Here is a 10,071-nt window from a genome sequence, read left to right as displayed (position 1 = left end):
ATGTGTGCAGGCGTGTGCAAGGGGGAACACAGAATCCTCTGACTCACAGAGCATAGCAGGAACTTGCCCTTGTTCAGACAGCAAGAGACCAGAACTACCTCTGTCCAGGGCCTTGCCCTTTAACAGTGAGCCGCCCTCAAGAATTCTGGGAAAGGGTACCTGGAAGAGGGAGCCTGGTGCCCTGGGCAAGGTCTTGTGATCAAAGACATTCCTCCTCTTCAGGAATGTGGCCTTTCCTGCCCTTCAGGGTTCAGGCCCTCCCTGCAGCCCCCAGGAGAGGTGCCCCACCTCCCCTCTTCCCCCTCACCAGGGTCTCCCTGAGGGCCAGTGTGGGGGCCCTCAGAACAGGTCTGGGTCCCTGGAGGTGAGCTGGTCTCAGGAGAGGAACTGCAGGTAGGGTATGTTTGAGCTCTCTGAAGGCTGTCCCTTTTTCCCCACACACCTCCAGGCCTTTGCACACACTACTCCCTCGGCCTGGACATTTTTTGACCTCACCCTTTGCCTGCCTTCTAGAAGATCCCAGTTCAGGTGTCACCCTCAGAGAGGTCTCCTCTGATCCTCCAGGCTAGAATTACCCACCTTGCTCTGTGCCCCTGGGACCCCTGCCCCCATCTTTGCTCTGGAATCTATCACTGTCACTGTTCAACACCCCCCACCAGACTTTCTCCCTTTGGACACCCATGGCATGTCTACCTCCCCTCAAGCCCATTCTTCCTCCTGCCATCTGTCTCATCCCTGTTCCCCTCAGGTGCCAGGCCTGAGCCCATGAGGCGTGTTTGGAGCTACCTTCCCTGTCTGCACATAATCCATCCCCAGAAGCACAGTGAAGGGGCGTTCCCAGCAGGGCAAATCTCGGCTATGACAGTGGGATGTTTGATGTGAATTGAGCAGATATGAACTGATATGCCCCCCCTCCCCCACCACACACACATCTACATGGTTGGTAACCCAGGAACTATGTCACCAAGAATGAGCATCTTGGAAGCAAACTTTCCCTTCTCCACTGGTGCCCATGGATTTCTTAGATAGGCCAACATTTTTTTTTTTTTAAGTTCATTTATTTATTTTGAGAGAGCATGAGAGAGAGAGAGAGTTTGGGGGGAAATCTCAAGCAGACTCCACATTGTCAGCACAGAGCCCAATGTGGGGCTTGAACCCACAAACTGGGAGATCATGGGCCAATATGGTTTTGAATAGCATATGCCAGAGTGCGAGGAACACCGGGGGGGTCAGTTCCTTGCCCTCCTAGCCTAAGAAGGCTAGTGCAAATTCAGGGTGAGCTCCTGCTTCCTTCCAGGAGGGCAGTTGGCAATAAGGATGGATTTCACATCCCACCATGAGATCTGAGAAGGGGCTGGGGAGAGGGCTGGGTACTCCAGGCCAACTGTGCCTGAGACCCAGACTGAGGGTCACTCTGCTTGTCCCTGAACTTGAGACAGCTTCTTCTCCATCCCTTGGTGGGGTGCCTGTGTGAGTTGCAGTCAGAACGGGTAATGTCTAAGCTGGGCCAGAAGGGAATTGTGGAAGGCCCTGGCAACTCCCTTGCCCTGGACAGAACTCTTGCTGTGCAGTCCTGTGCTTGTACGTGTACATACACGCATGCAAGGACACACACTATATGCTGTATCATATGCTCACAGGCATAGATATGTGTGTGTGCAGAAATATACAATACACATGGACACACACAGACCCTGCACGTCTGGGCACTTGCCACTCTTGTTGGAGGTAGCCAGGAAGGGTTCTTATAGGCTGGGGGAATCTGCGTTCCCCTCCCCCAGACCTCCAGTCACCTGGACTCACCCTGTCCTATTGGCTATTGCTAGGATCTCTTGTGGTGACAAGTTCTGAATCGAACCACGTTCTGCCGCTGACTTCCTTCCGGTGGGGAGCTGCCAGGCCTTGGGTGATGGCAGTGCAGCATGGGGAAGCTATGGCCCAGACAGGCGGCGCTAGTGTTAGGGAGCCACGTGCCTGTTCATCCCCCACCCCCCCTGCCCTGCCCAGGTGTGTGGGCCAGAGGGGTGGGAGGACAGGGCCCTGGGGAGCAGGTGGGAGAGGGTTACACCCAGGATAAGCAGAGAACAAGACCCAGCAGGATGAAACTCCCCAAGGCTGCCTGGAGAAGGCAAAGGGGAAGAAGTAAGGAGAGCCAGCTCCCCACCATTCATGCTCAGACGTTTCGGGGCACCTGCCCTGGGCCAGGGAGTGTGCAGGGAAGGCAACTGGGACCTGAGAGGGGAGCTAGGCCAAAGTAATTCCTCCCTCTCCCAGCTCCCCACCCAGCAGTGGCAGAGCAGGCCCTCAGCCGACCTCCCTCCCCAAGTGGATCCCCGTGGCTTACTTGAGAGTGTGCTTCTCTCAGTTGCATACCCAGCCCACCGGGGTCAGCCTGAGGAGGGAGACTACAGGACACAAACACAGGGCTTTGCCATGCTTTGTCCCTGGCAGGCATTACTAGTCAATCACAGCACTTTCTCCTGCTGAGCCACTCTCTGGCCTCAAAACCCTTCCAAGCAGGCATGACCAGCTGATTGATTGTGGTAGGCAAGGGAGATAAAGCCTATTTGCTAAGGCTTCGATTCACAGCCAGACCAGCAATGGCCTCTCTGTCCCCAGCCCCAGCTCACTTCACCCTGACCTTCTCCTGCTCCCTACTCTGTGCCCAGACAAAGCACCTCTGCTTCCACACACTTCCTCATTCCATACTCCCACCCTCTGAAATCATCTCCAGCTTCTGAGGGGCCTCAGCCTCAGGAAGCCTGCCTTGCCTGATCTCAGCAGAGTCTGCTCCTTCTCCTGGTCCTTCCTGTGCAGTCCATACTTTCTGCCCTCTCCCCACTTAAGGGCAGTTCAGCTCATGGGGATCTGTGGTAGACCAGGTCCAGTCATGGAGCCTCACCTGTGACTTCACCTATGTGAGCTCTCCTTTCATCACTGGAGTCCCACTGTGGTCACCCAGAGTCCTAGGGCCCAACCAGGCCTTCCTCATGGCCCGGCCCTCCCTCCATTCCAAGCTCTCCCCAGCATGAGGGCTCCCTTAAGGGAGATGGGGGTCTCCCGGGCTGCTCTCTGCTCAGGGCTGATTTGGGACTGATGTCAAGCAGGCCTGGTTTTTGTCCTAGCACAAAGGCCACACCCTGTGCTGCCCTCATCCTATGGCAGCTTTCACATCCTCAGCCCTGCATGCACCGAGATTCTCCAGTGAGGAGACCAGGGCTTGTCTGTTCCACAGGTGGGGAAGCTGAGGCCTAGGAAGGGAAATGTCTTGCCCAAGGGCCTGGCTGCAGGCCCAGCCAGTTACTCACTTACCCATTGGGCCTGGGGTGAGTCATGGTGGCCCAGGTGATGGGAAGGAAACACATAAACACGGGCAAGTGGGAAGGGCAACCTTGGAGACGGCGGGGGGGGGGGGGGGGTGGCGGTAGTGCCTGCCTGGGACTCCCAGCTATGAGCTCCCACACACAGGCCCCTGTGGGCTTACTGAGAAGGTGCACACCTGACGGTCTCACATCCTGTTCCCTTCTGGCTCTCTGGCTCTGTGTCCAGGCTTTGCATCACCTCTGGAAAGGCTGTCAATGCATTTGACAGACGGGGACACTGAGGCCCATGGTAACCAATCAAGCTGTGGCAGGGGGCTGGGCCCCAGACTAAACCCAGAGCTCCTTTCCCCCAGGTGAGGGGCTCCCTGCTGGCTCTTATTGCAGCTCCAGGACCCTGTAGGAGGAGACCCAAGCATAGTCCACAGGGAGCCTTTGCTCTACTTGCTCTTCCCCATTTCTGGGGTGGCAGGGGGCCAACACAGGCAGGGTGGGGGACAGACAGGAGGCATGTACAGCTATTCGCCCCATAACAAGAGGGGGCTATATCTTGCACGTAGCTTATGTGCTATCAAACGCTCTTTCTGCTTCCATGGCATACTTGGGTAATCCATCCCATGACCCAGTTTCAGAATCTGCCTTCCCAGGCTCTCCTACTTCTCCCTGGCCCATCTTCCCAGCCTCCTTCCCAGCCCCTGCTCCATTCCCTACACGGCAGCCAGAGGGATCTTTTGAGAATGTGAATCAGACTTGGCCTTTTCTGCTATAAAGCTTCCCATTGTCCTGGCAGAGTCCCAACTCCTCTCTGTGGCCAGTGTGGCCCTTGATGATGTGACTCTGCCCCTCTCTCCACCTCCCTGCCTCTTCTCAGGGCTCAAGGTTCTCTGACTGCCCCCACTCTCCCAGCCCAGCCCTGTCCCTATGTTGTCCTCCTGCTCTGTGTTTAGGGCCTTTGCACTCACTGGTCCCTATGCTGGAAACCTCTTCCCCCAGTTTTTGCCTTTAAATACCTTCTTATCCTTCTCCCCAAACCCACTTATCCTCCAGAGTCAGAGTGGACATCTAGGAAGTGGCTGAGCCAGCATTGGAACCCCCCTCTCCTTCTAGACTTTGTGTTGTCAGCCCCGAGCCGATGGTCCTATGATTTAAAATGCCTTTGGTTCTCCCTGCACACTGGTTGGTTCTGGAAGCCTCTCACTTCCATTTCCCACTTGCACCTCAGCCTGTCCTGCATGACTGCCCACAGTCACTCCGTGAGATCACCTGGAGCCAGAAGAGGCTCTTTGCCATGAAGGGATGGATTCCTGCTCTCAACTTGCCTAGCAGGACCTCGTCCCCAACCTCAGGCTATAGGCCTCAATTTTGCTGTTTCAGAGAGGGCTCTCCTACCCTGCCATCCAGGTGCAGCTTACCCTTCCTCCAAAGACTGAGCCAAAACTTCTACCTCTTGGTGGACTCAGAGGTCCCAAGCCTGGGTTCCAATCCTGCATAGAGCTACCCTGGAGGAGGGGCTGGGCTGGGGGCTAGACTCAGCTGGGACGCCCATCCACTGACACTGAGGTCATCCCTAGCGGGCCAGAAGCTGCTGGGCCTGCTTTCCTGAGTGCTCAGAAGAAGGCAGAGGAGAGAGAGAAAGAGTCCAGATAAGCCCAGGTGACCCAGTTCCCTGCCCCAAAGCCACAGGTCCCCCTCCCCAGAGTCATTACTCTGAGCTGATTCCCCCTCCCTCTTGTGACATTTGGGGCTTATGGGCAGTACCTCATGATCCCACCTAGGCTCTGAGGGATGGAAGCCAGGGCTTTGGGAGTAGGAGTCCTTAACAACCTGCCCATCCGGTCACCATATTGCCCTTGACCTCTTGCTCCAGGCTTCTGATCCTTCCGAGGCCACCTCTGCCAGGAAGGGCCTGGAGTCCCAGGGCCTGAGAAGGCGTGGGAGGCCAGAGGGATCTTGGACAGAGGTTCCCAGTCAGAGCAAAATCAGGAAGCAGTGATGGAGTCAGGAGCGTGTGTGTGTGTGTGTGTGTGTGTGTGTGTGTGTGTCCAGGTCCTGTCTTTGCTGAACCGGCCTATGGTTTTTTGATTGGGAGAGCCAGCAGTGGCAGGCTCCCGACAGTAAAGCCAGTCCAACCTTTGAGGCTGGGAGGGTGGAGAGGCTGGGAATTCCCAGGGTATCTGAGCAGGGCGGAAGTGCCAGGGGCCTGGGCTGGGTCTGCTTCTTCGGGTGGGCCAAGGGGTGGAGACTGCTAGGTCTCTCTGTAGCTGCCAGGCCTAATTGCCTCATTAGTATCTGCCTGCCGCCCGGGCCTGTCTGGTTCCCTCCCCAACGGCCCAAACAGCCCTGTTTTTCAGGAATCCCTCCTACAAGGCACTGGTGACAGTGACAGGGACCACATGATCATGACGAGGCTGGGGAAATGGCCCGGGAGCCAGCTGGCCTGGGCCAGGCATGAATTTGCTGGGTTGAGGCCTCAGCGTCCAGCCCCATCCCAGGTTTCATGCTCTGTGCTGTCCCACATGGGCTCAGCTGTCAAGCTGCCTGCCGGGAGCTGGATATGCTGTGTTCCCAGGCTCACGGGGACCAGTAGCAGCACCAGAAAACAGTCTAGAGGACTCCCTTCCTGGTCTGTTCCTACCCACCCCTACTCCTGCCACAGGGGCATGTGCCCCAAGACCTGGGAGAATCCATCCCTGCAAAGACTAGGGTCTCCTGGGAGAGAGGAGTCTAAGGGACTCTGACTCTTAGGGCCCCGAGCAGGAGTCAAGATGAGTATACCATGTGTGTTGGGACAGGGCAGGAGTGAGAGGAGGGTGGTGGGTGGAGATTGGGGGACCCGACCAAGAGACCTGGTTCTAATCCTGATTCTACCACAGGCCTCCCGTCTCTGGGCCTGTTTCCTCCTCTATAAACTGGGGGTGCAGTATACCAGGCAAACTGCTCTGAGGCAGGAGGAAGCCCACCATTGAAGGGCCCAGCCAAGGGCTGAGCACATGTTCCCTGAGTCAACCCTCTTGTGCCTGGACAGTCGGGACAGGGCCCTGGGGGCAGGTGATGACCCCCAAGGGAAGGCCTCCGGGAGCAGAGGGATGGGAAGGGGGCTTGTAGCAGCTGTGCCAGGGAACGTGAGCAAGATGGGCTCTGAGCAGAGAGGCCGGCCCCGACAGGGAGGTTAAACAGAGACTGAGGAGACACAGCATCTCTTCTGAACCTGGAGCTGTTGGCTGCCCTGTCCTGAGGCTGATGTCGTGGTGGGGGCGGTGGCATGGACGCTCCCAACACCTGGGGCCTGCCTGTGCAGGTCCCTTCCCGTGGGGCAAGGCCCTACCCACCAGCCTTCTGCCTTTGACTCTGTGGCCACGCCTGCCCACCCACCTGGCTGCCCTCCCATAATGAAGGGTAGGGAGGGAATCAGAGTCATCAGGACCCCAACATGGCTCAAACATGGTCCTACCTCCAAGCCTTGGCCATGCCAGCCCCCTGCTGCCTTCTGTTCACCCTTCCTTAGCTGTCACCCCCATTCAGTTCCCACCTTTTGCTCAGACCCAGCAGACAACAGCCCCTGCTCTGAACCCAGAGAGCCTTTCCCATCATGGGGCTTTGACCTATACCTCCTGCCTCCTCAAGGGCTTTTCCTGTAGCACTGTCCAAAATGGGATCCATGGAATACTGGGCTGGCCCGGCACACCTCGATAAAAGAAGTTAAGTGGTCAAACGTCTGGAAAACACTATGAGCTCTGTGGCCCAAATTGCATAGCATTGGAGTGTTAAATGCTCTGACAAGTCCTGCAAGGATTGAGCTGGATTTATTTTGTTCATCAAGCATTTCCCAAACTCTGGCAACCACAGCATGAGTTTCCTGCATAACCTCCACTATCAGCTCATGGGACTGTGCCCTCAGCATGTCCTTCGGGGGAGAAAGTGGCCTTATGTTGCCCAGTGGCTATTCACACCACATTCTCTTCCCTGGACTGTGCTTCCCCTCTTCAGGGTCATCAAGGTGATCACTCAGAACCCCATACCCTTCTTCTGGCCTGCTGTAGGGCCCTGCGGTCTGCTTTCTGCCAGCAGGTCCAGCCACCCCTGTGGGATCAGAAGCTAGTCTGGTGGGAAGGTGAGGGTGATAAATGGATGCTGGGCAACAGGCTGGAGAGGAAGAAGATGAGCCAGACACTCAGCCATGTTTCTCCCAACCGGCAGCTGCCACCTCTTGGCCCCGACTGGCTCCGATGGCCTCTAGCTCGAGGCTGCACAGGGCCGGGTTGGGTGGATAGAGGGGCTGTGCTGTCTCGGCTTGGGAGCTGCAGATGGGCTCCCCTCCCCAAGCCCAGGCCAGAGTTGGGTTACGAGCCCTGAGGGTCTCCTAATGAGTTCCACATGCAAGTGGATGCCTCGGAGAGGAAACGGGCAGGGGCTGGGGTTGGGGAGAGGGGCCTGAGGATTGGAAACATGTGTGGAGGAGGAGAAGGAGGATGGGGAGGACGACAGAGAGGTGGGGGAGAAGGAAGGGGAGGAGCAAGAGGAGGAGACTTTATTCTCAGAAGTCCTGGTGCCTACCCCTCACGAGGTTGACTGCCAGGCCCCCAAGTCCCTGTCGGAGGCCCCCAGGCCACCAGTCTGCTGGGAGAGTGGTCGGAGGGACCTCAGAGGGCCTACTCCTCTTTACTTCAGGTGGAAAAAGCCCCAACCTCCTGGCCCTGCTTGGTGGGGGTTCTGAGCCATTAGGGGCAGGATAGAACCCGCTGGGTGGGAGGGGCCATGGGGACATAAGGAAGCCCCTCCAGTGCCAGCCAGCCTGGCCAGCAGCAAAATACTCCTCCAGATCCAGCCCGGCTTCCCCTACTCCACTGGAGAGCCCTGGGTGCAGCAAGGCCACTGACTCGTCAACCCTGACTCCCACCTTTGCCCCTCTTGGCTAGTGGGTGGGCAGGAAGGCCTGGCATGTGGGTTGGCTGCCCTACCACCCCTCCCACTCACGTGGGCACCTGGACTGGCCTGGTAGCTGGAAACCTCATTAGGAAAAACAAAGGCTGTGCAGGAGCCATGTTGACATGTGGGGTGGGGGTGTCTGGTGAGAGAGGCCCACAGTGGGTAAGGAGCAGAGTCTACCTTAACAGATCCCCCCCCCCCACTCCCAGGAGTACCGGTTGAGCCCCAGGTTTCCAGCCAGCTGACCAAGGTGGAGCCTGGAGTGGGCCTTATAGCCAGCTGGCCAGCCTGCAGGACTCCGATGCCAGGAGCCCAGCCCTTCAGCCCCCACCTCCAGCCCCCTCCCCAAGCCATGGACTGGAGCCCAGCAAGGACAAGGTCTGCTCTTAGAGCTTTGTGTGAATTGTCTCAGTGTCTTTCCAGCAGCCCTATGAGGTCACTCCTGCTCTTACCCTATGTCATGGAGGAGGAGGCTGAGGTACAGAGAGGTGCATACAGAGCATTCCTGGCATCAGAAATAGTGGGTGCAAAGGTCCTGGGGCTGGAATGTGCCTGGTGTGTCCAAGGAACAGCGAAGAGGCTGGTGTGGCTGGAGGGGCATGAGAGGAGGGTGGAGGGGGTGGCAAGAGATGGGGTAGGGGACAGGCAGGAATGAGTGGGGCCTTGTGGTCGTGGTGAGCACTGGGGCCTCTATTCACTGTCGGGGAGGCTGGGGAACCAACCACTGGAAGCAGTTGAGCAGGGATGGCATGAGCTATCTTACCAGTTCTCATTATTTATTGCTTTTTATTCTGACAGCTTAGTAGCCTCTGGCTGCTCTGCTGAGAACAGATGGGGTGGGACAAGAGCGAAAGTGGGAGACCAGGGAGAAAAAGACCAGGCATCTCAGCAGGTTCTGGCTCCTTGCGGGTTTAGCTTTGGGATGGCGTGAGTGGTGGGTAGGCCCAAACTTCTGGGGGAGGTTGACAGGACCCTCACCTGACCTGCACAAGCCTGAGGCTCCCATCCCTCACCAGAGGGGCCTATAGAGCTGAGGCAACCCCAGGCCAGAGACCTTATCCCCCAACAGGAGACTTCAGGATACCTCTCAAAAGGCACGGGCATCCTTGTGGGGTTTCACAGATGTCTCTATCTCAACACACCCTAACCACCAGGGGAGCTAGACCTAACCCCAGGATCAGGGCAACCCCAAGAGCAAAGGTCAGCTTCCTGGTTCCGGCTAAGAAGTCCATGGAAGCAGCCCAGACAGGGGCTGGCCCAGCCCTCTGCCACAGAAAACACCTTCTGTTTCCAGTTAGCAGGCGCAAGTGAGCTGCTGCCTGGAGGGTCTGGGAGGACTAACTACACCGCTTCTCTGGCTGCAAGTTTCAGAGGCTTCTGAGGAGCCAATCCAGGAGCAGTTGTCACGGGAGGAAGATTCTGGGGGTTGAGTTGGGACTGGGGAGCAAAACCAGCATCTCCATTCCAACCTTGGGCAGGAGGGCATGTCTTTGGGGCGGATCTGGCTGCGGTCAGGATTTACGGGGCTCAGTGCAGAGGTGGGGTGGGGCATCATAGTTCTTCTGGGAGATCTAGATGGTTCTAGAGAGAGCTGCCAGGGGAGGGCAGGGGGCAGGGCAAAGGTCTGGAAGAGGCCAGTTAAGCAGAGCATCTGTGGGGTGCATGTGCCCTCGGCCAGGCTTGAGACCAGGAGAGTGACAAGGACTGGCTAAACATGGGCCCCCAGCGCTCAGGGACGTCCATGGCTCTGAAGGCAGTCTTGATTCCAAAGCAGAGTCCAGGCACCCAATGGGAGGAGAACGGAGATAGACTGGGGCTGATGTCA

The sequence above is a fragment of the Acinonyx jubatus genome, chromosome A2 (genome assembly GCF_027475565.1).
Source record: "Acinonyx jubatus isolate Ajub_Pintada_27869175 chromosome A2, VMU_Ajub_asm_v1.0, whole genome shotgun sequence".
NCBI classification, from domain to species: Eukaryota; Metazoa; Chordata; class Mammalia; order Carnivora; family Felidae; genus Acinonyx; species Acinonyx jubatus.
This window is presented reverse-complemented; position numbering follows the sequence as displayed.